General features: G+C 37.5%; 1 protein-coding gene and 1 long non-coding RNA gene across 25 annotated transcripts in view; one reads left to right on the forward strand and one right to left on the reverse strand.

Moving 5' to 3' along the window:
- The window catches only part of LOC131482561 (uncharacterized), a 29,221-nt gene extending 27,373 nt beyond the window's left edge, over nucleotides 1-1,848 (forward strand). The window contains exons 3-4 of the long non-coding RNA XR_009247104.1: nucleotides 1,396-1,513; nucleotides 1,662-1,848. This is a non-coding gene — a long non-coding RNA (uncharacterized LOC131482561). The remainder of the gene's footprint in view (nucleotides 1-1,395; nucleotides 1,514-1,661) is intronic.
- The window catches only part of DTNA (dystrobrevin alpha), a 217,264-nt gene that overhangs the window by 184,756 nt on the left and 7,758 nt on the right, over nucleotides 1-24,750 (reverse strand). The window lies entirely within an intron of this gene.

The raw sequence follows: 24,750 nt of genomic DNA on the forward strand, positions 1-24,750 counted from the left end.
CAGTCTGGACAGAATAATGGATGCTGATGAGATTCTGACCAACATTTTCATTTGCCCAAAGAATATAGCCTTACAATGTATGCAGAAAATAGAAAAGAATACATGTATTCCCTTGAAACTATGACTGTGGCAGAGAGGAATTAGTATAATGAATAGTGTTGGACCTTTTTTTCATATTGTATTTCAATCCAGGAAGAGGAACTGAGAGTGCAATCATCTGAGTGATTGTCTTAGAGCTCCTATCACAAAGGGAGAATGTGATTATCCAAATCACGTTTTTAAAATGAGCGTTAATTTTGAAGATTAAAATGAACACCATTCATTTTTCTAATATTGATATGTAAAAAAATTATTTGAATACATATTTTACCACCATGAATAAGAACTATGGCCTCTGGTGGCAATTTGAAGCACCAACAGTTAACACTGGAAAGATACTGAAAAGTTAAGTACTATGACACATTTGCCACTCAGTAGGCAAGTACCTACTTACTCTACTAAGTAAAGGCTGGTCATGTCCCCAGAATAAAAGAATGTTACCAGAAATAGTCACCAAATGCCTTTTCCCTTCATCAGGCTTCAGAGATGTTTTGCAACAGACTGCTGCTGAGTTTTGGCATGCTGGTCACTGGCATGCATTCCAGGTTAGCGTTCGATGAGCTAGAGAGAAGGCAGTGCTGTGTGACATTTCTGGGAAGGTTTGAAGATCAGTGAGCAGAAATTTAGCACTGGAGCCAAGGACATATGATCGCCTAGGAAAACCTGCCTGAAATCAAGCCCCATGGCAAGCTGTGTTTCTGTCAGAGAATCTAGTTCCCTGTAGTAAGGTACTAAGACTGGGGTTTTTGAAAGAAAGCATCTTATCCTCAAAGCACAGGGCTGTCTCAGAGGCGTGGGGGATTCTAACATGGAGGGTGGCACCTGTTGAAGATGCTGAGTTTTAATTGGGATTACTGCTGGGGAGACACTCAGTGCAGCTCTAAATGCACTTACTCTTGTCACCCTGGTTCTGTGCTGGACGGTCCCATGGGCTTCCAAGAATGCCTCAGGGGTTCTCACCCACTGTCAGTTGCTTCTTGGAAAGCAGTTGCCTCCTTTATGGCACCTTATATCCTGCGGAGGATGAAGGTATGTGGCTGGGAAAGAAGCTACAAATGATTCTAAGTGCAGACCAATCCCTGAGTAGTAATGATGCTGGGAATAATATTGTAACCCATTGGGTAGCTGTGGCTTGTGAGGACTTGGTCCTACATGACCATTTTTCAAGGAATACTACAGTAAGCATTACTCAGAGAGTATAAAGTTATACAGTGTGATTTATGGAATGGAACTTTCTGATATAAGACATTTACTGTCTTTGTTTTCTTACTCTTCTTTCCACCTCTATGCTCCAAGCTACAGCCTTTCATACCAGATTGTGTTAACAAGAATAAAGAAATAGAGACAGATTCGCCTAGCTGGGTTCACTGAAACACAATACCTGGTCACTGGGGCCACAATTTCAGAAGCAGTGGTAGGTGATAAGAGGGCAAGGGTTGGGTCATGGAGTTGGGAAGTTACTCCAACTAGCAGTCAATGAGCTAGATTGGTGAATTATTGATATTGTTCCACTGGAGAAGAGAAAACTCAAGATAAATGTGATTGTTGTCATCTATTTACAGGGCTAGCATGTCGAAGGAAAGACAGGCTTGTTTAGCCATGTCCCAGCAGACAACAATATATAGTTGGAAGGTCTAGCTATTGACTATCAATGAACCCCTACATACTCCACTAATTATTCTAATTATTAGAGTTGTTAGAATCCTATTATTCAGAGTTGCTCTGAACCATCCTGGGATGCTTTGGTGGGTCCCTAACATTAAAGAATTTCCCAGAATTCAATATCAATCATGTCTCACTGACAACAGAACACAATATACCATTCAATAAATAATATCATGTATTACCACAAAATTGTTACAGTTGTCAGTACAGTATTTTATAAGAGGTTAAGTTTCTGTAAGTCGCTGAGAGTCTATGATTTGATAAACATTTAAATAATGATCACTGGCTTTCCTTATCACATATTATCTATTCTAGTTTCCAGATATCTTCTACACCATTCCAGATATATTTTAATATTTATTAGTAGTAATATTCATTTTATATTACAATAATTAAGTCATTATTAATGGATTTTTCTTCTAGGATCAAGATATGTAAATGGGTAATACTTAACAAATTATAAATTCCTTTTTAAAGAAATTACGACTACAAAAGGTATACCAAACAATAATAGCAGCAACAATAAGGCCCTCAAACAAAAGAGTCTTTCAGTATATAGAAGACAGAAGAATATGCTCCATATTATGTAAATAAAGCATAGCTGGTTCCAGAGTAGGTAAGGCACAGGCTTTAATGTGTCTAATATCAGCTTGATTTATTGACGAAACAACTAATCAGATTGGCTTCAGGTGCAAATAACTAGAGGCATCTTAGGTAGCTGGACAAAGCAGGTGCCCATTAAACAACAGATCTAGAAAGACTGGAAGGAACAGTAAAGCTGGGTGCTTGTATATAGCATGTGGCTTAACTTACAGTAGCTTTAGATAGGCATTTATAGGAAAGGAATCAAGTAAGTGGAAGTACGCATGTCTGAATGAGCAGACATGATTCCCAACATGACTCTCAGGTCTTCACATGGAGCTACAGTCCCCATCAGAATAGAGTGGGAAGCACAGCATGGACCAGGTGCAGGGCCAGGGACAACAACGCAGAATAAAAACAGAGGACAACTACCTGGGAGCGCATTTTTAAAAGTTCATGAGAAATGGAACCCAAAATTAAATTTACTTGGACACAAATTCTGAAATCCATGCAGGGAGCCAGCTAAGTGATCACATGGCTTTTGTTGGGAGTAGTAATGAAGTGGTCTGCAAGGCACACTTCAAAGACAGCTGATGCCAAGACAGCGGTCATATGAAAACACAACAAGGCTATTAGTTCAGTTCAACTGCTAGTAAATAGTTGTTTCTGTGTTAGGAACAGCAGAGATGTGTCTGAAAGGGCTTTACTAGGACTTTAAAAAATACAATTATGTATATTTTAGATGATAGTGTTAGACATTCCCTGGACCATGCTATAAAAACAATCTCTGAATCATTATCCTTATCCCATCTCGGGAAATCTCAGGAAATGCATTCACACAGAACATGGGTGGGCCTTCAGGTACCACCTGGGGCCCCAGCATACCCCATAGATTGCCTGGGTTTCAGTACCTGCTGCACCCTGCTAATGTGCTTCTTGGGAGGAAGCAAGCAATGACTCCAATCTTTGGATTCCTGCTACTTCTGTAGGAGATCTGGATTGAGTTTCAGCCTCCTAACTTTGGCCTAGCACAACCCTTGTTGTGAGCGTTTGGGGAGTGATCCAGTGATGACAGATCTATCTTTGTCTTTCTCTCTGACTTTCAATAAACAAAGGAGAAGTAAAAACAAGTTTATAAAAAGAACAGAACAGAGCCCACTGGTGCCATGACTGCTGTGGAAACCTGCCGGCTAGTACTTCACGTGACCTTCAGAGAAACTTTGAGACTGCCCACAAGCAGAGCAGGGACAAAAAGAACTGATGGACCACCAACAATTCTGAATCTAGCCTCATCTGTATTCTTCTCAGGGATGGAGTAGATGAACAACAATTTAATTGTTTATTGCTTGAATTTCAACCCAAGTTGGGTCCTTAAAAGCCTTTGCTGGAATGAATTTTTCCATGACTATTCCACTTACCAATTCAGGTGTTTTAGCAGTGTTTTGGGATGTGAAGACATTTTGAGGGTGAGACCTTTAACTATTTGCTTTAAGAGCTTGCTCTCGTCACACTCTATCACTTTACCTTGACATTCCATGAAATTATATATCTCTTTGTCTCCATTTTAAGTCCACTCATATATGAGCTTCATAAAAGCTGGGAGAAAGAACAAGTTTTCCAACTAGAGGGGATTTTGCTGCCCTTCTTAGGGGACATTTGGCAAGGTCTGGAGAAAGGTTGGCAAAAAGTGGGGAGGGGTGCTTCTGACATCCTGTGGGTAGGACACAGTCACTGCCCAACGTACTGCAATGCCTAGGATGGCACACAACAGTTATTTGCCCAAAATGTTAGTGTGCCTGGGCTGAGACTCTCCAGTCTAGGCTATGTCTGGAACAATGCCTGGAAACCAGAAAGTGATCAGTAAATGCTTATTATAAGCAAGATTATATGTCGTGATAAATTGTTGATACAAATCATTCTATGTAAGGGAATAAACTTTCCATTTCATCATGGGTATGAATAGTACATTTTTCTATACATGTGACCCAAGTAAATAGAAACGCTTATGAATTAAGGTGATGGTAGCATGTTCCTACCTAGACCTTAGAAAGGTGTAAACAAAGATGAAATTTGAAAACTGAATAATAGCACAAAAAGAATTAAGTCAGGCTGTGCTAAGTCCCCTGAAAACAACAAAATTTCTTCCCAGTGGGAAGGATATATGGTACAGTGGTTTAAAATGCCACATGCCACTTCAGAGTGCCTGGGTTCAACTCCATCTCAGCTCCTGACTCCAGCTTCCTGCCAACGTGCATCGTGGGAGGCAGCAGGTGAGGACTCAAGAGGGTGAGTCCCTGACACCTCTGACACCTGTAGCGGGGGCTTGGCCTGAGCTCCCAGATCCTGGCTTCTGCCTGGTACAGTTCTGACTATTGTCGCCCTTTGGAGATTGAACCAGAGCATGGCAGACCTCTCTGTCTGACTCTCTTTGTAAGTTACTTTATGTATTTCAAAGACAGAGAATGATTTGTAAGCAGGGTCCGAGCCATACAGATCCGATTTCATTCTCAGTTCCACCAATTTCCAGGCAGGTTAATTAGCTACTCATTGTGATTTTGTTTCTCATCTTTAGCATGAGATAATGATAACACTTTTCACAGGATTGGTGTGAGGAGGAAGTGAAAAAAAAAGTATAAAGCAATGTGGCACAGGCATTGTCCAAATGAAGTGAGCTAATAGCAAATTGGAGGCATATTTTCAAGACTGAACTAGAACTTCACCTGGGGTATTAGAAGATCTACAGGAATAACATGTGAATGAGAATTTCAGGGCTCAGGAACAGAATTATAGAAGAGCAAGTCAGAGAAGGTATTACTATTTGCTACTCTTCTGCCGTTTGCCAGCCATTTTTATTAAGTGTCATTTAGTCATGGCTTTATTTAACTCCCAGAACCCTCCAGCGAAAGGAGGCTAAGTTACTAATCAATGACAGACAACAGTAAGAAATGGTGCCCAGCTGCCTGGGACCAGCCCAACAAATGGTAATCGTTATTCTCCCCAGTTCATCCAGAGGAGATGCCCAGGATAAAGCGGTCACAAGGTGTTCACCCAGAAGAAATTAAAACGGCAACCTCAACTTTGTTGTGGAAATACATGCATGCTTAGTTCAAGGCTCTTAAATATTTCAGTGTCCCATGTAATTGCTTTATTCTGATTTAATTGTATTAAGCAATCTTGATTCTATTCCGTTCCTGTCTAGTGATAAGGGATAGGCATTTAACCCAGGAAAATATCCATGTAGCTCTTACAATTATCACTGAAAAAATTAATCAATTGCTCTATGACTTCCTAAATTCATCCCTGAGAGCTTTCTTAGTGTGAGTTTATCTCTGAGACAACTAGGTCTGAACCCAGAAACAACTGGCAACTTCCGGTTCTGTGCTCTCCTGTTCAGAGGCAATACAACCAGATGTTGGACCATGGTGGGTGGGAGGAAGTATCTGCTTTGTTAAACATAACTATCCCGATTTTGGCCTGATCGTGTGAGAGGGCCAAACAGAATGTCATTTTTATGTTTATTTTTAAACATATTCTATTTCTGCTATATTTAACCTTCTGTTATATATTCCCATTTTGAGTCCTTCCTTTTCCTTCCAATCCTGGGTGGACATATATTCTTTTTCTTCTGTGATTTTCCCAGTGTGGGTGGTATTTTGTAGGCAATGACAGCGGTTTACACTCGAGAAGCACCTGATCAGCGCTGCTGAATGGGAGCAGTAGACTGCATTTAACTAAATCCTTGTTGCAAACAGGAAACAGAAGAGTTTGCCACTGACAACAACAATGACCAGATTTGAGATACATTAGACTTGGGGCTGAAGATATTTCCAGCTTCTTTGCTTTAGGCACACTGTTAAGACATGATAGCATGCTTTTCCTTTTTTTCCGCAATAATTTTTTTAAAAGCTTTATTTATTTTTATTGGAAAGTCAGACACACAGAGAGGAGGAGAGACAGAGAGGAAGATCCTCTGTCCATTGATTCACTCCCCAAGTGAGCCACAATGGCCAGAGCTGAGCTGATCTGAAGCCAGGAGCTAGGAGCCTCTTTCAGGTCTCCCATGGGGATGCAGGGTCCCAAGTCTCTGGACTGTCCTATCCTGCTTTCCCAGGCCACAAGCAGGGAGTTGGGTGGGAAGCAGAGCTGCTGGAACACGAACCAGCGCACATGTGGGATCCCAGCACACTCATGGAAGGGACTTTAGCTGCCAGGCTACCGCACTGGGCCCTTTTTCTGCAATAATTTAAGGAAAAGTACCTGTAAATAATTAAGCCAGATCTTAGGTAAGTAATTATGGCAGTTATTTTTTTTAAATTCCTACCTCTTTTATTCTGGGTTCCTATGTGTGTGTATGCGTGTGTGTACATATAAAGCTTTTGTGCAAACGACTGTGAAGTTGCCTAGTCTTTTGATGCAACATCATGTAAATTAAAGACTGGCAGAAAGACTGTGAGAATACAAATTTGGATATTTCAAAGGTGCTATTTTTTTTAATGAATGTAGAAGCTGTAACTCTAAGTAAAATGAGTCAGTATTTGTTGCTAAGAATAAAAGTGAAGATTTAAAGAAAAAATTGGAATTTTGGAAAGCTCATGTCTGGTACTATGATCACAGTTTCCCAATACATAAAAAGGCTTGTTTCATAATAGCAGCAATGGTGACATTAACAAAAATAATTTTTAAAATTATCATAAAGGGAAAGTATCAATATTTAGAACATGAGCCTAACTCAGCAAATCAGTATTTTCCAAGCAACAAATGTATGCTATTATAAAAACCTTATATAGATAAATCCATACAAAATATGAATAAATAGTGAATTTTAATTTTCTAGATTATGAAATTCATTACTACAGTGGAACATTTTACATTACAACTAACCTATAAGAAAGTTACTTGTTGAATGTAAATACTGTCATCGTTGGACATATAACCAAAAAAATTGAAATCCGTGTGTCAGAAACATTGGCATCCTATATTTATAGCAATGCTATTTATAACAGTTAATATTTTGAAACACACTAACTTTCCAACAACAAATGAAGAGATAAAGGAAATATAGTTTATACCCTCTAGTATATCCATGATGAGATACTATTCATCCATTAAAAAGAAGGAAACCTTGTCATTTGTGAAAGCATGAATGTAGCTTGAGGACACGTTAAGTTAAATAAACTAGGCATAGGAAGACAAATACCACATCATCTCAGCTATATGGAAAATAAAACAGTTAAATGCATTGAAGTATAGCATGCAAAACACAGGATCTCAGGTAGGAAGTGGGGGAGATTTGGGGTAAAGGACACAAAATTTTAATTAAATGAGAATAATAAAATACTACATAATGCATTGACTATAGTTAACAATCATGTATTATAGTTTTTAAAATCAATGTGTTTAGATTTTAAGTGTTTTCACTATAACTGTGAGTTAATACATTTTAAATAGTACAATTTAACAGTTCTATCATGTGTACATATTTCAAAATGACATATTATATGCACATAAAGTTTAATTTGAAAATAAAGCAGGGCAGGCATTTGGCCTAATGCTTAAGATGTCTGTTTAGGAAGACTATGGACACATCAGAAGACCTGGGTTCAAACTCCAGGTTGGGTCCCTGGTTTTGGCTTCCCACGAGTGGGGATTCTGAGAGGCTGTGCTGATGGCTTAGGAAACTGGGTTCCTGCCAGCCACGTGGGAGAACTGATTCACATTTCCAGCTCTCAGATCTATCTGGCTTAGTAACCTTCAGGAAGTAAAACAGAGAGAAATCTGTCTTCTCTCCCTGCCTCTCAAAGAGAAATAGTAATAAAAAATAATAAATAATTACTTACTGAGCTTAGGTATTGTATCAATAATAATCTGATATGGCTGTAGAAATATTCTTATGCTTTACAACCACATATTAGCATGAGGCTGAATTTCCTTATTACTATAACAAAATAATATATTCCTATAGGTAAACTACAGAAACAGAAATCGGAATTCTATCACGTCTTCCTCTAACGTGCCTGAAGCTTTTGATGCTACAGAAACTTTATATATCTCTTTATTTTATAATTAAATTTAACATTTACTCAAGCAATTCTATTTAACATCTTTAAAATTCATCCTATTGTTTTATATTTGCCTTGATTTCTGGCATTGTAACACTAAAGCGTCTGCAGTGGTTACTATAAATCCTCTGTATTTCAACTACTTTAGGATTTAAGTAGCATCTATTGGGCAGAGAAACAGCACTGTGTTCTGAATTCCAAATAATTAGCTTGCAGTGTGCTCTGTGTATTTGACATGGTAGTAAAGAAATAGGATTTCTAGATGTCAGATTAGTCACCTTTACTTCATCACAAGGCAGAAACACTGAAAGTTCTGGACACTTCTCACTCATCCAACATGGCACAGTGCTCAGGTGCTCAGGCCCCAGAGGGAATAAACCTATCTGGATTTGGCTGTATCACTGCTGACTTACAGAAACCTTGCATCCTCTTTAAGTCTCAGTTTTGTCATCTTTAAAATGGAAATAACAAAAGCAACATAAAGAATAAAATGAGTACTTAGTATGTAATACTACAAGGGACACACTAACCCTTGATTGAGCCAATTATTGTTACTTGCCTGGAGACTGTTCTAATGGAAGAAAGAGAATCTGGTTTTAATGATTAAAGGGAAAGCAAGCGTTTACAAATTTTGAAAGATGAGTTGGAAAACAATGGAAAATCTTTTGTGATTAAAATGAAGTTTTCTATACTGAGCTTCTATACTGAAAGAGCTAACACTCCACCAAAATTCTTTGCTTCTATGCCTCACAGGAAGAACAATTAGGGCGAGCTACAGTTGGCATATTCCACAGGAACAAAATTCCCAGTAATGTGCTGAATGATTTTTCAAACAGCTAATAAATCCCACTGACAGAAAGATTCTCCCTGACAGAGGACAAGAGTTCAAGCTGAGTTCTGGCATTTTGTGCAAAGGACTTTTCCAAAATAACACTAGGGAACTGTTAAATAAGGCACTGTGCCCAGAGTTATGTAGAAATTTACAACAAAGCATAGCAGCATAGCTTGCAGCTATCGTGTTAGAAAGCTCCGAGACACAATAGGAACCCCTTGGCTGGCTTTCTCAAGGACCCTCCCCTTAAATCATCATTAAGAAGGAGACCATAAGCTTCATGGACTGACAAAATCCTTGACACAAAATGCCCTTAATGTCCAAGTCATTTATGTCTGCTCCATACTTCAAGGAGAAGGAAAAGCATCGCATCATGTAATATGCTTCTGACGCCAAGCAATTTGTAGAGCCTTCTTGTGAATTTTGCATAAATTGTCTTATTGAATTGAGATCGTTTACTTAATTTTTGATTAACCATGTGAGAAATGAAAGAATGCTGATTAAATGAAGTTTGTTCAATGAATCAATAGTAGAGACCAATGAGTTAGGATGGAAAAAGTATTACACCTGGAATCTGAGCAATAATAGCCATGACTGAAAACAAAAGAGAGATAAATACACACCCATTTCTGAATTCTGATGTCCCAAACCTACTTACTGGCTACTATTTCAGTTACTCAGAGAAATTCCATCAAGTCTGACTAGTTAGATAATCCTTTGGCAAACACTCTTTTAGTTGAAGGGGCTTCTGAGAGCATTTATAGTAAGAACAGTAGTTAATCCAGGGAAAAATCAGTGTTATATTTAAAAATCTGGTCATCTTTTGTGTTTCAATTAAAACTGAAATTCCACTGTAATGAAAAATGAATTGGCTTTTATATAAAGAGCTTGTGTAAATAGAAGAGAATTATTTTAATATGAAATGTTTTACAGTATGCCTTTTTAAATTTAATAAAATATTTGAGGTATAGAATGCATGAAACTATGCTATTAGGCATAAAGGTACTAGGTATTAACATTATTTTAGTGAAGAAATATTGTATTTGAATATTATACATTTAGCATAATTTATAGACTATGAACACAGTAGATATCATGTGCCTCAACTAGTATGAAAATATAAGCTTGCCAAACATGACAAAAACAGTTCAAGTGTAAAAAAGGGAATCATACAGAGCTTGGAAGAAACCACAGCAACCAACAACTTCAGATAACTGTTATCTGGCCTGAGACACATCTCTAGGAACTCTGAAGCTTTGTATTTACAATAAATAAAATTCTTATCCAGGGAATATGTAATTTTGAAATGTCAGAAAGTTATTGGAAATGCTCTGATAAGATGTTCTTTGAAAAGGCATCAAGCAAGATTTATCTGGATCAATGAAAACTCAAAGAGCCTATGACAATTTGAAGATTGTATAAATAGATGCTGAAAGGAATGAGTCTTTCTCTATGAACAGATCACTAACTTGATGTTTGGCTCTATTGATAAAACTGCATGTCATGCCTAAAAATGTTTATGGCAAAAGAAGGATCAAAAGAAACCACTGTATCACATGAATAAGTGAATCTTTAGACAAATCACTTGAGAAACATTCCAGTAGAACTCATTTGGCACAGAGTTGCTTTCTATCTATATATCTATATAAAATATATCCATAAAATATATATCTATATAAAATAATCTATATATTATATATTTTTTCAGAATTATTAACAACAATCTGATTTACAGACACTGGTTTACAGAGAGGGGATGCATAAGAAGCTGTTAAATGCCCTTTGTAAAAGCTAGAGGAGTGACTTAAAGAACCTTAGTATTTCATAATTATTGTTGAAAACTCATTTTTAAACATTAGAATTCATATTTTAAATTAGCATATACAGAGACAGAGAATGTATCAGGAAATCCCTAAGAATAACTAATGTTAGAAGAAATAGAAGCAATATTGGGAATAATGACAGAACTTAATGGAAGACTGCAATAACAGTCTTTCATATTTTGCCCGAAGTGCCTCCAAAATGGAGGCCAGGCTATGGAGAGAAATATTCAACAAGCACAGCTGGGCTGGTGCAAGCAAATGTACTGTTCTCTGACTCAGGAAGTCAAGGTGGATCTCCATGCTTCAGAGAGATAAAGGGTATCACACTGAACTTTGCATTTTAAATATGGTAGTGTCAGAATTAAGTTTATTACAGGTTTTAAAGAAGACCCCTCTGGCAGTGAGCTAAACTCAAAGTCTTAGATGGATGTAGCACACCAGTGGCCAGGAGGCAATGGGGCACTGAGGTGCAAAAGGAACTCAAAGCACCCTGAAAAGTGTTGATTAGAAAGGAGCCTTGAAGAACTGAGAAGAATTTGTTCTGCTGAGCTAAATAGAGCAGCGGAATAAGAGAAAGTAAACACACTTTATTCTTGGAACGATTGCCGCTTTTGCGATTGCTGTATGTCCCCAGAGGGATAGACTTGGTTTCTTGTTTATTTGTCTTGACTAACCAAGGATTTTAAAAACCTTAAGCCAGTTAAATCAACAACTCTCTTGATGTGGTAGATACTTTAAATGGGTTGATATAGTTTTTTTTGATGGTCAAATTTATCTGTGCGTATAAACCTTTGCTTAAGAGGGCTTAAGAGAATTTCATTTTTAGTAGTGATGATGATGGATTGATTTTATTCCATTGCTTTTCCTGGTATCCCTAGTGACAAGATTTCGTTTTTGAAACAGTGAGGGCAAAGTCCAGCTGGTAATGTTAATTCAAAGCAAAGTGACACCACGTAGAAGGTAATTCCATTATTTTGAAGTCATTAGCACTGAGTTTATCAGCTCTAGCCAAATGTTTCCACATTAATGGTGAGACAAACTTAACCAATAGGTAATATCTGCATATAATCTCTTATCATATATCTCCATGTCAGGCGTCCAGGAGATACCTGTGTAGTTTATTAAGAAAAATGTCAAGTAGTGCAGACCCCAAAGTCTTACAAAATTTAGTCACATTACAACTTCTGTACCAGTAAGGTCCATTATTCTGCCTGGCAGAAATGGAATTAATCTGTCCTGACTTTTCCTACATGAGATCGATTGACTACTGCTGACATGAATGTTCTGATGGCTGCAGACAACTTGTTGGTTTTGCCTTTTCTCAGGTGTTAGAGTTGAGATGACCTGTTTGAAATTCCTAAAGCTTTTTCAAGAGAAAGTTTCCTTTTTGCCAATGTTATGAAACCTTCTATGTTCTTATAATGTCTAGGATAAGTTTTTGTTGTACATATAGCCTTTGATTCATGGGCAATTCTATTTTGCATTGGTTTGTATTGTCTTAATTAATAGTAATCCATTATATTTCTTTTTCAATTACTTATTCATGGCAAAGAAAGTCAACTAATCTGGGCCCAGAGAGGTAGCCTACCAGCTAAAGTCCTCACCTTGCACGTGCCAGGTCCCACATGAACGCTGGTTCGTGTCCGGATGACTCTATTTCGCATCCAGCTCCCTGCTTGTGGCCTGGGAAAGCAGTTGAGGGCGGCCCAAAGCCTTGGGACCCTGTTCCCGTGTGGGAGACTGGGAAGAGGCTCCTGACTCCTGGCTTAAAATCGGCACAGCTCCAGCCATTGCAGTCACTTGGGGAGTGAATCAACAGAAGGAAGATCTTCCACTCAGTCTCTCCTCCTCTCTGTATATCTGACTGTGTAATAAAAATAAATAAATCTTTTTTTTTTTGTAAAGAAAGTCAACTAAGCTATTTCCTCTAAGTCTTACTTGCAAGGTTCTATAGAATACTTTACACAAGTGTTAGGGTTGTATAGACACTCATTAGTTTTCTGTGTCTTCAGCAATAGCTCCATTATTGATCTGTCTAATGCTTTACAGATTCTAACCTGGTCAGAGGAACTTTGTTTAAGTCAATTCTTCAGAGAAGCAGTAACTGTTAGACTAATATTTCTAACGTTTTTCACGTGTCACCAGGCTCCTCAACAAACTAAGGGAGCTTCCTGCTTGTGTCACATCAAGTCCAGAACTCTGCATTCACAGGACATTTCATAGGACATGCCTATCCTACCTGTCCTTAACACAAGCAACGTATTTTCAAGAGTTCTTCAATGAGCTGTGCTTCAGCCAGATCAGTCTCCTAGATTCATGGGACAGACTATGGTCAGTGCTGTGCCTGTCCATGCTCACACCACTCAGCTTGCCTCTTCTGCTACATCTGCAGGTAGCCTTGCACTTCCCACCCAAACTCACACTCTGTCTTGCCCAAGATACCATTTCCCTCTCCCCCAACCTCTCCATGCCTTGACTTTCTGGTGAGTTTTGTTCCTTTTGCATATGATGGCACCTTTGATAATATTTTGTGTTTATAGAAGACTCTAATAGTCTACATAGAAGTATTATCTCTTTAGGAAAAGTCCCTTGAAGCAAGGGCTGTGTCCTGCTTTTGCGGCTCTCCTCCATCACACCTAATGCTGTTCTTGCTGTATATCACTTAGAATGATTTCTTCTATCCTGCTGTGGTGTTTTCAGTCTGAATGCTGGTTATTCCACTATTAAAACACTTATCACATCCATTCCCCACTATTATTTATTGTGAGGTCTGGATGACTCTTAGTTCTAACATATCTTTTTACTTCTCAAAGTACATAAGATAGCATTGTGTATAAAAAGAATCTAAAAACACTTGCTAAGTTCCTGTGAAATTTCAACTTTATTTAGCAGCATTCTATTTTTTGAAAATATATCCATAACTTAGCATGATTACATTTGAAGAAATGATATCTATATTTGGCATGCGAAAAGAAAATACTGGTTTGATGCTTCCCAAACTACTTTGCTCAAAAATAATATTAAAGCCTAAATTTAAACATAAATCAGTCATGTTGTCAGTCTACCAGCATTTTAGAGGAAGTTTCCATATAAAAATGTGAAAATACATAGTGAACATAGTCAGTGGTTGCTATTTATAGAAAAGTTAAAATATTAATGTGTTACACTGTTCTCAGTGTAAGATTTTACATCTTTGCTAATTTGTGAACTTCAATATATTTAGAAATTAATAGATGTGTAGTTAGGAAAAATCTAATGGTATACCACAGACATACTTCCTTGTATTTTTCTTATATCTTTGATTTAAGCGTGATATGACATTTTTTCCTTCAGAAGTAGGCAGAACATTTTATGGATCAGATAAAATTTTTCACTGGGCTTTTCAGTAACTTTAATTAAAATTCAGTTCAACTTCATCTCTTACGCTTATCAAAAACATCTGCCATGTTTTCCCTGCCTAACGACTTGAGCTGAAAATATAAGCATTTTCCTGTTATAAAAGTGCTGTGTCTGTGTAAAGTTAAAATAGCTTCTGAGGAAAATTTTCAACACATGGCAAAGAATTATGGTGTTAACAATGCAACTTTCAGAAAACAACCCTGATGCCTCATTCAGTGATGTGACTGCATAGCTTGCAACACAGAATGCCATCTTGCTCAGCGTGTGCTTAATTCTTTGACGCCTTAGCCTGCTTTTAGTCTTTTTCTCTGGCCCCTGGTCAGGATACAGCACAATGCCTGTCACATAACAGGTGCTCAATAGTATGTCCTCAATGAATGAATGAATGAATTCAAGTATAGAAAAGGCAGGATGTGCTGCTAATAGCCTAGCATTTTCTTTCAATATGGCAATGCCCTAAAAGTCCTAACACTAATTGGCAAAAAAAAAAAAAAAAAAAAAAAAGGCAAGTGCCTTTGTGCAAATGAGGAAAAGGGACTTACATCTGCCAGGAACTTGTCTAAAACTCCAACTCTGAAGCATCTACTCTGTAAGTGAAGTTCCCTTTGAATTTGTTCTGATGTTTATTACAGCCCCCAAATAATCAAAATGAAAGTCTTCTAACATCTATCTGGTCTTATATGAGGCTCAGATCCTGGTGCCTGAATCCGACTTTTGTTCTCTGTTTTGGAAGAGCCTGCGATTTGCAGCCCTTGACCCTGCACCAGCAGGGTTAGCCTGTTTGGAGGCTCCAATGTAATCGGGTGAATGGTGCTCCAGGGGTTCTGCCCTTGTGTGTCCCTTCACAGGTCTGAACAAACGGGCACACTTGCTGTCCCATGGCATGTTTTAAAAGGAAAATCCTTTCATAGATTCAGGCATATTTGATGTTAGACATCATGTACAGTGTTTTTGATCAAACCAGGATATCTTAGCAAAAGGAATTCAAGATGTTCTTTTGATGCTAAAACTCATTGATTGAAAGCACATGGTGGATGTATAGGACAGTTCTGATTTCTTCTCACCCATCCACCTGCAGATTTGTTACAGGTATAATAGACAAATACAAGCTAGCTATATTGAAAGTGTCCAGGACAGTGCTGCGATATAGTAAATAATACAATCAAAGTAAATCAAGCTAATCATATATTTGTGGTAAGACTATTTAAGATCTACTCAGCAATTTCCAAGTATTTATTATAATCCATAGTAGCTATGCTGTACAATGATTTCCATACTATTTTTCTTGTCTAAATGAAATTTTCGTTTGTCCAGCATCGCCCCACATTTCTCTGCTCCCTGCCCAACAACCACCATGCTACTCTAACCCTAAGAATTTAATTTAGATTCTACATATAAGTAAGATAATACAATGCTGTCTATCTATGCCTAACTTATTTCCTTAGCATTATGCCTACCAGCTTTATCCATGCTGTTTCAAAAAACAAGGATGCATAAAAAAACCCAAATAAATGGTATTCTACTAAGTCTGCACAACACTCTCTTTATCCATTTATATTTTGATGGACATGTAGCTTGAATCCATATCTGAACTACTGCAAAAAACAATGCTGTGAATGTGAGAGTGGTGATTTTTTTAAATCAAGAATGCAATGCCAGCATCCACATTTTTTTCCAAAAAATCTTTGCATTGTATAAGTAAATATATACATATATGCAATTATAATATATGAATTATCTTTAGGAAATCAGTTTCAAACACTGTGTGATTACTTCTATAAGAGCTGAAGATTTTCTTGGCTATTGACTAACACAGTATGTATCAATTTTCCATTTGATTAAGAAAAATAACATTTTAGGGGTTGGCACAGTGGTGTAGCAGTTTAGTCCTCCACCTATGGCACCGGCAACCCAGATGGGTGCAGGTCGGAGTCCTGGTTGCTCCACTTCTGCTATTCACCTGGGAAAAGCAGCAGAGGATGGCCCAAGCTATTGGGACTCTGCACCCACTTGGGAGATTCATACTGGCCTCGCTCTGACCCTGGTTGCCATTTGTGGCGTGAATCAATGGATAGAGCTCTCTCTGTCTCTCCTCTCTGTAATTCTGACTTTCAAGTAAAATATACTGATCTTTTAAAAAAAATGCATCTGAAATCTCTATGAAATAGTTGAAGTTCTAAAAATGGTAGTTTAATTAATCAGACTCTAGAACAATTCATCATTCAGTCGTTGTGAATAGGCTTTTTTCTTTAACTTAAAAAATTTTTTAAATCATGAGCAAACACAATACAAACACACCTCTTGGTTTGCAATCAGTAAGCTGCATTATGCCCAAATACCTGCTCTCTGGTTGCTCCTCCTCATCTATTCTGACACTTTATCACATATACTTTCTTGAGTTCTCAAATCATCTACTCCCACAACCAACATTGTGGCACAATATGTTAAGTGAACACCTCCAGTGCCAGCAGCTCATTGGAGTGTGATTCCAGTCATGACTGTTTTACTTCCAATTCAGCTTTCTACAATGAGCCAAGGAAAGGAGCAGGTAGTAGCCCCAATAGATGGGCCTCTGTCATGACTTGGACAGCCAGGATGGGGTCACAGGTCCTGACTTTGGCCTTGCTCAGGTCTGGCCATTGCTGCCATTTGAGGAATGAACCAGTGCATAGAAGATCCTTCTTTTTCACTCTGTCTTGCCCTCTCTGGCACTATGTATTTCAAATAAGTAAAATAAATCTTTATAGGAGATTACTGACTCCCATAATTCCTTTCTATGTAAGCACTACAGTACTTCTGTCTTATTTAAAAAATATCCTTCAATATGGGTCCATTCTTCTTTTTCCATGTACCATTAAGCTTCCATAAGGTGGTGCTTTACTGGCTGCTTGAACTCCATCTTTCACTCATAATCATGAGGTGGTCTAGCTCCTTTCCCAAATACTACACTGCACTTGCTCACAATGGAGTCATTGTTGACTTCTCACTTGTGAAATACCATAGACACCTTCAGTCTTCATCATTCTTGCTTCATGCACCTCTATTAATGGATACTCCTTTCAAAAAAATGTCTCTCCTTGCTTTTCATAAAACCATTCTCCTGCAACCCCTATGTGCTCACCCTATCCCTTGGCTTATTTTTTCCTTATAATTGATGATTCAATTCTGTCTCCTGAATTCAAATCACTAGTGTTCATTCTGGGGCTTTCCCATGCATCTTTTTATTTTGCTGTGTATGCTTCTTGTGATAACTCATACTTTTTAGATTTAACTGCTTATACACAAATGTACTTTCACATCAATGTTCCTGTATCAGTCACCTTATACAGACAACTGTCCACTAGATGTGTTTATAGAGATACATCACTAAAACTTTTAATTTAAAATATTCACCTGACCCTAAACTCTAACAGAATGCAAATGGAACCATTTGTACTTCTGGCTCTTATGCTCTTAGACAAAATTATTTCTCTGTATCATGACTTCCTCTTTTGTAAAAATTAACAGATTTAACTAGGTGATATCTAAGCTTTCAATTAGTTCTAATATCTGATGACCCACCCTGGGAAAAGAGATGACACAGGTGTGCAGAGTGATGTTTTCGTAACACATGCATATTTGTTTTTAAAAGCAATGAGAACTTAACATGAAGGCTGATTCATTATAATTGATTTATGCATTGAGAATTCTCCTGGTCATAATTAATTTTCATGAGCATAAAAATCTTCATTTAGATGCATACATTTAGTGTTTCAAATTATAAGGCAAAAGCAAGGTGAACTGGTGGGGAAATATTTACAGGCAAGTTGAATACCACTGAAAATGTCAAAGCATAAGGACATTCACCGATGATAAAGCCCTGCAAAATAACTACAACATTTGCTTGTTTATTGTTTTTCAGTACAGCTAATCACAGGGCAGACAGATGAGGTGCTGCCTGCTACTTTTCATTTCTGTAGCAATGGGGTGTTGCAGAACATTCTTGGTAGCTTGATGGCTGCTCTACTGCAGCCAAACACATATATTCTAATATATGAGTCTCTGGAAACCTTTTTTTGCTAAAAAAAAAAAAAAGATACAAATTCTGAAGAAATAAATGAGCTACTATAAGTCAAGATTTGCAGAGATCAGTACCTGAAATTGAAGGAAACTTCTGAGAAGAGGATCAAGTCACTCAACACCTGCTGTTTTTTCATTACAGGTGAATGAAGCAGTCTGAAATGCCAGAAAGGATTTAGACCATTTAGACCATTTCCTTGATGCAGATAAGATGTAAATCAGTAGCTCAGGGTTTGTAAAGCAGTAAAACCACACCAGTGCCCTCTTCAAATCTAAGAATGGTTAAAATCTAAGGAAACAAATTTTGAGATGTATCTGTATTAATTTTATATTTTATAGTTACTTTGTGTCCATTGTAGAAAATTTGTGTACTACAGGTGAGTAAAAAGAATAAAAGACACCCCCCACATCTAAAAGTTTAAGGGTTAACTGCAATTAGTGTTTTCTTGCGGGATTTCACTATCTATATAAACATACTAGTAAGTCACTATGTGTGTGTATATATATATATATGTCTATATATACATATGTATATAGATATAACTGGATCAGTTTCACAATTTTTCTGTCATGAAGCCATCAAAGCTTGGAGAGGTCTCATTTTATTACAAGAAATCTGATTTCTGAAGTTTTAATAAATGCATTACCATATCAAATCCTCTTCACACTGCTAAGTGATACTTCCTAGCACTGTGACATTTTTTAATACATGAAAAAAAAACAGCTCAAGAAGTTAAAACTACATTATGTGGTATACAGGAATACATTTGGACTAACTCGTGAAACAAGTGTACAACAAGCTTAAATGCTGAAAGATCACATTATTGAGTAGATTTACCACAGATTTCCTAACTATTTTCTATTTATTTATTTATTTATTTATTTTTATTGGAAAGGCAGATATACAGAGAGGAGGAGAGACAGAGAGGAAGATCTTTCATCCGATGGTTCACTCCCCAAGTGGCTGCAACGGCTGGAGCTGAGCCAATCTAAAGCCAGGAGCCAGGAGCTTCTCTGGGTCTCCTATGTGGGTGCAGGTTCCCAAGGCTTTGGGCCATCCTCGACTGCATTCCCAAGTCACAGGCAGGGAGCTGGATGGGAAGTAGGGTCGCCAGGATATGAACCAGCACCCTTATGGGATCCTAGCTGGACAAGGCGATGACTTTAACCTCTATGCTACCGCGCCGGGCCCAACTATTTTATTTTTGAGTGTGCATTATAATTTACAAAATTCTGTCCTCACTTTCATTTCACACTACCCATTTCTAAACGTACTTCGAAACAAACAGGATATGCTACTTTACAAGGGATAGATGACCATATTCTCCACTCCCACACTGGGCTATCGGAGGTCATCTCATTCACTAAGACTGCATATCCACACACTGTGGGAAAGACACTGTAAGACACATGTGGCAGTCACCTTAGAAAGACCTGAGGGTTTCAGACTCTTAGATGTGTTTATTCTCACCTTAGGAAGTTACCTAACATCAGCCAAGCTCAGCTTCCCTAGATGGCAAAAGACTTCCACAAGTTCTTGTCTATGGAAGCAACACACAGGACTCAGCCCAGGAGTCATAATGTAACCTCCTAAGCAAATACCCCTTGGTTCTGCGGAACTCTCCTCATATCCTTGAGGAATGGTCTTGGTGGCCAGAAAAGACATGAATACATTGTAAACATGTATGACCTTATTGCTTGACTATTCTATCCAAAATCTTCTGATGCAAAATTAAAACTTGTTGAAAATAAAATTTGACAACATAATGTATATCCTGTCTAGGCCAAAATAGATGAGAATAAAAAGATGTAGGTGAGACTTTGGAGAAGCACTCAAAGTACCCTAAGAAGTGTTACCAGGTTTATTTGCTGATTATGATTAATTGTCTTGATATTTGTACCTGGTGGTTTAAAATTCTATTTCTTATTTTTAAATGGGAATGTTTTATTATGATAATATATAAGAATGTTAATTCAACAAACATTACTTCTTTGCTGGATGCCAAGACAGTACAGGACAAAGCACTCAGGACCTGAGCAGAGATTACAGTGACCTGAGAAGGCAAGAATTCCACCCCGCGTTAGATTATCAGGAAATAAAGCAGACTTTGCTCAAGTATGATTTGAAACACATTTTGAAAACAATAATGGGGGGAGGGTGGGGGGAGAATCCCAGATTCTATGTAATTACAACACAATGTAATTAATGAATAAATTTAATAAAAAAACAATAATTATGCAAGGCATCAAAAGTCAGATCATTAATAATAACAAAATATTCAATTTAGCTCTAGGAATTGAGGCACTCAAAACAAAAACCAAGAGTGATAGATTACACAGTTTTCCTTATACAATAACAAATTCTTATAAGCTTATCTTCCAAGATAAATCTCTTCCCTGCAAAATTCCTATGGCAGTTATGTAGCATAACCACTTAATCTGAAGATATTAAGAAGCTTTTTAACATGATGCTATAGCAGTTGTTCAAAGTCATGCTTTCCTGGTTTGCCTGAAGAGGCATGTCTCAAGATTAACTGCAACAGTAATCCACAGCACCTAAGTAAACACTTGTTCAGTAGTCACATTATGTGCGAATGGAGATACAGGAAGAGTGAAACCAGCATGCTCTAAATGTGTGTTTTACTTAGAGAAAGTGCGTTGTATATACTCTTAGGACAGTCAATTCAAAGTTAAAGTTGCTGATAGTTGCTAAAGAAGCTGATAAACCACAGGATTGGTGAAAGGAGATTTATATGCTTAAACAGCAGGTGCAGGAGGAAGTGTAGTTGACATTTCTACTGGAAAACTAGGAAGCCTAGGTTTTAGTCTCACACAGAGGTGGGTAGTTATGACACACTAAAAGAAAAAAAAAGGTCTGATTCAGTTGATTTTGTATGTTTCATGAAGCATGAAAGAAACAATTTGGACCTAGGAAAATTTATGAGTTTTTCTCACAATTAAAGTGCATGGATACATAAAAGAATCTAAGGCATATTTTTTTTTACAAATATCTGCATATTTAAATAGGAAGGCATGGTAGTGGGCACTGCAGGATAATGAATATGAGAGGATGCATCTTTTATTTTTAGCATTGCTATTATAAAATTTTATCACAGATATGATGATAGAGCTTCTTGCGAAGGCCAGTCTTCAGGCCAGCATGGTTCAAACTCTCATTTTGTACTTTCTGAGTAACTTAAATACTAATCCAATCAGTGAGATATATAGTCTGGAGGAGGCATGGCATAGTCCTTTGGTGAGATTTAAAATTTTAATTAAACATTTCAGAAGAGCATAATGATGGTAGCTTCATCAGGGATTGGGGAAGCCTTCTGGGCTGCCTTAATTGGTGCCATAACTTAAGATGCAAATTATAGGGGTTAGGATCATAGCTCCTTCCAGATCAAGCACTGTTATAATCCTCCATCTGTAAGGAGATTTCTTCATGGAGCAGTAGACTGTTACCTCTATTGCCTCTTTCTTAGTTGAGCAACACAATTTGGTATCTTCTAGTCTACTGAAGCTAAATAAGGTAGAGTGTGAGTGTGTATGTGTGTGTGTGTGTATGCATATGTGCACAGCAAAGTACCAACATTTTCAGCAAAAGTCAGAACTTTGAGTGTTTATGAAAGACAGCCAGAAAATGTAAAGGAGTCAGGAGAAGTAGTAAGAGAGATCCTTTAGGAAAAAAATATGTGTTACAGGTATTATTTATAGTGATTAACGTCTCTTTTCACTCTCCTAGAAAGCCTATGGGAAGAAGGCTAACATTTAAAAAAAAAGTAGGATAAAATGTTGTATCTCCAAATTTTGACAAAAATATTTATATGCAGAATGAAACTTTTTTTTTAAGTAAAAGGCAAATGCATGAGAATTTAAAGGCCTTGATGAGGGAAGGGAAAGTGTTCAGGGCTCTGGCGGAATGCAGGCCTCCTGCAAGTCTGTGTCATTCCATTATGGCTTATTTCCCTCGAGAAGGGAGTTTAGATTTCAGGAGCTGAAAAATTTCAGAGGAATAGAAACCAAATGTCTTGAATGATATAAAAGGTTTTTTACATCTAGGTACTCACTTACCTCTCCAAATTCATCTCTGCATAAGCTTCAGTTACCCTAATACTTTTTACTACAGTTTAACTAAAATCAAAAATTGTATTCCAGCAACAGTTCTTTCCTCAGGGGTAGGGACTTGGTTCCAGGGAGTTGGTTCCCATTGCTTTCCATTGCTCTTAGGCTTACATAAAACCATCTAAGGATGCTCAGGCCTCGGCCCCTTCTTTCCTAGACGGCTGCCTGACGACTGCCCCACATCCCAGCTGTCTGGGCTGGCCTTGTGCACAACCACCATAACCAGCCACACCCACTCCGTGGCTTCTCCAGTTCTCTCCTCCTAGGTTGAGGAATGCGTAACTAAGATACAGGTTTCTGATCATGTAATTTTGACATGAGACTTGGTCATGCAATTATTCTGAAAATGGGCACATAGCTGATTTGTCACTTCATCGTTGAAAAATAGTGAAGGAACATAATATATTTTATGTTATATTATTTTGCATTTGAAAACACAAATCATTTCATGAGCTAGGACACAAGACATACTAAAAGACCAAGATTTAAATTTTTTATACTGAACGTGTAGCTGTGTCAAGCAGACTTCTGAAGAAATAATGGGAAAAATAGGAGAGCCCTCCAGTGGCCAGAACATTATGTGCAAATTCCCATAACCACCCATTCAACATTTTCTCTTTCCAAAAACTTTCTAAAATTCCAAGCAAAAATGTTTGCTTTGCTTGCTTCTGCATGTGACTATAATATTACCTAAATTGTTTTTTTAGGACTATGGGGAAAATAGATGTCTAATCTGAAGTCACAGGCAATAGTGGCCCAAATGACTCATTTATTTATAAATGATTTTGAGCAGTTGTTCAAATTAGCCATGTAAGGCAATACAGCATCTTATCCAGAAAAGGATAGCTGAGTTCCTTCTGCTGCAGCCATTGAGAGAAATGTGCCTGGATACTAAAACTATCCAATGCATAGAAAGGACTCAGTCAACACTAGCTGTGCCTGATGCTTCTGTGTTCCCCTTAAGCATAGAATTCTATTTTAATACATATATTTCTAGACTTGTAAAAGCATTGTGTGTGTGTGTCTGCATTTCTAAGTTGTGGTTTTGACGGTTTGCATAAGAAATAGGCTGGCTTCTCTGCTAGCAAATGCATATCTAACTAAGCCAGGCGGCAGCACTTCCATTCACTTCATCCCTTGTCATCAGATTACCAGTAATGGTTTGGCAGAGAGCCCGGAGTAACATCTCTGCATTGAAAATTGTCGGGCTCTAAAATTCACCCAAATCCTACAACAATTGGGGAATTCCATTTACTTTGTTTTAATTAAATTCATATTTTACATGACCAGAAAGTAAAGTCAATTGTGAAAGCACACACGCTCATTTCAACATCTGAATTCATAAATGTGATGCTCAAAATTAACTGAGATTCTTTTTCACAAATATAAATCAATATACCAAAATTCCTAGCATTTGAAATCTTCAAAACCACCCCCAAAAGACCAGTATTTATTTTAGAAGGCTTGTGACAACACAATAGAAATGACAATAAAGGATGCCTGCTACTTTAACTTCTTACCCAGAATTTTGTAATTATTATTTTAAACATTACAGAGAAAACAAAAAAGAAAATGTCTATAAATCTCTCCTTTTGTTTAGCTGCACATGTAGTGTTATTATGTCAGCGTTTCTAAGCTTTAAAAAAATTGATTGGTATCTGTGAATGACCTTCAAGAATTTCAGCCTGCCGCAAGAAATGTTATGGGCAATTCTCAGAAATCATACTCTCACAGTGTAAGTTACTGCCTAAGACAAAAGGGGACATTTCTGGATGCTACATTGTACCTCCAAGGCCACTGGGGTACCATATAGGAAACTGAAGCAATAACTTATCCTTGTGCAATGAAAAATATAATGTAACTTACACACCAGGATCCTCTGCCTCATTAAGTTAAACACTTCCCTCATGTCATTTTAGAGGAGAAATGGTAATATTGTAAATCTAGGTTACAGATTTATGTTCTGGTGTCTAGCACATAGTTACACTTGATATTTCTGAACATTCCAAATGTTTTAGGGGCTAGGCAGTTTCTGAATGTGGACGTAACTGACTTCATAATTTAGCGAGCAAGAAATAGCATAATGCTTGCTCTGTGACTGTTCAGA

The sequence above is a fragment of the Ochotona princeps genome, chromosome 18 (assembly GCF_030435755.1).
Source record: "Ochotona princeps isolate mOchPri1 chromosome 18, mOchPri1.hap1, whole genome shotgun sequence".
In the NCBI taxonomy this organism is placed as follows: domain Eukaryota; kingdom Metazoa; phylum Chordata; class Mammalia; order Lagomorpha; family Ochotonidae; genus Ochotona; species Ochotona princeps.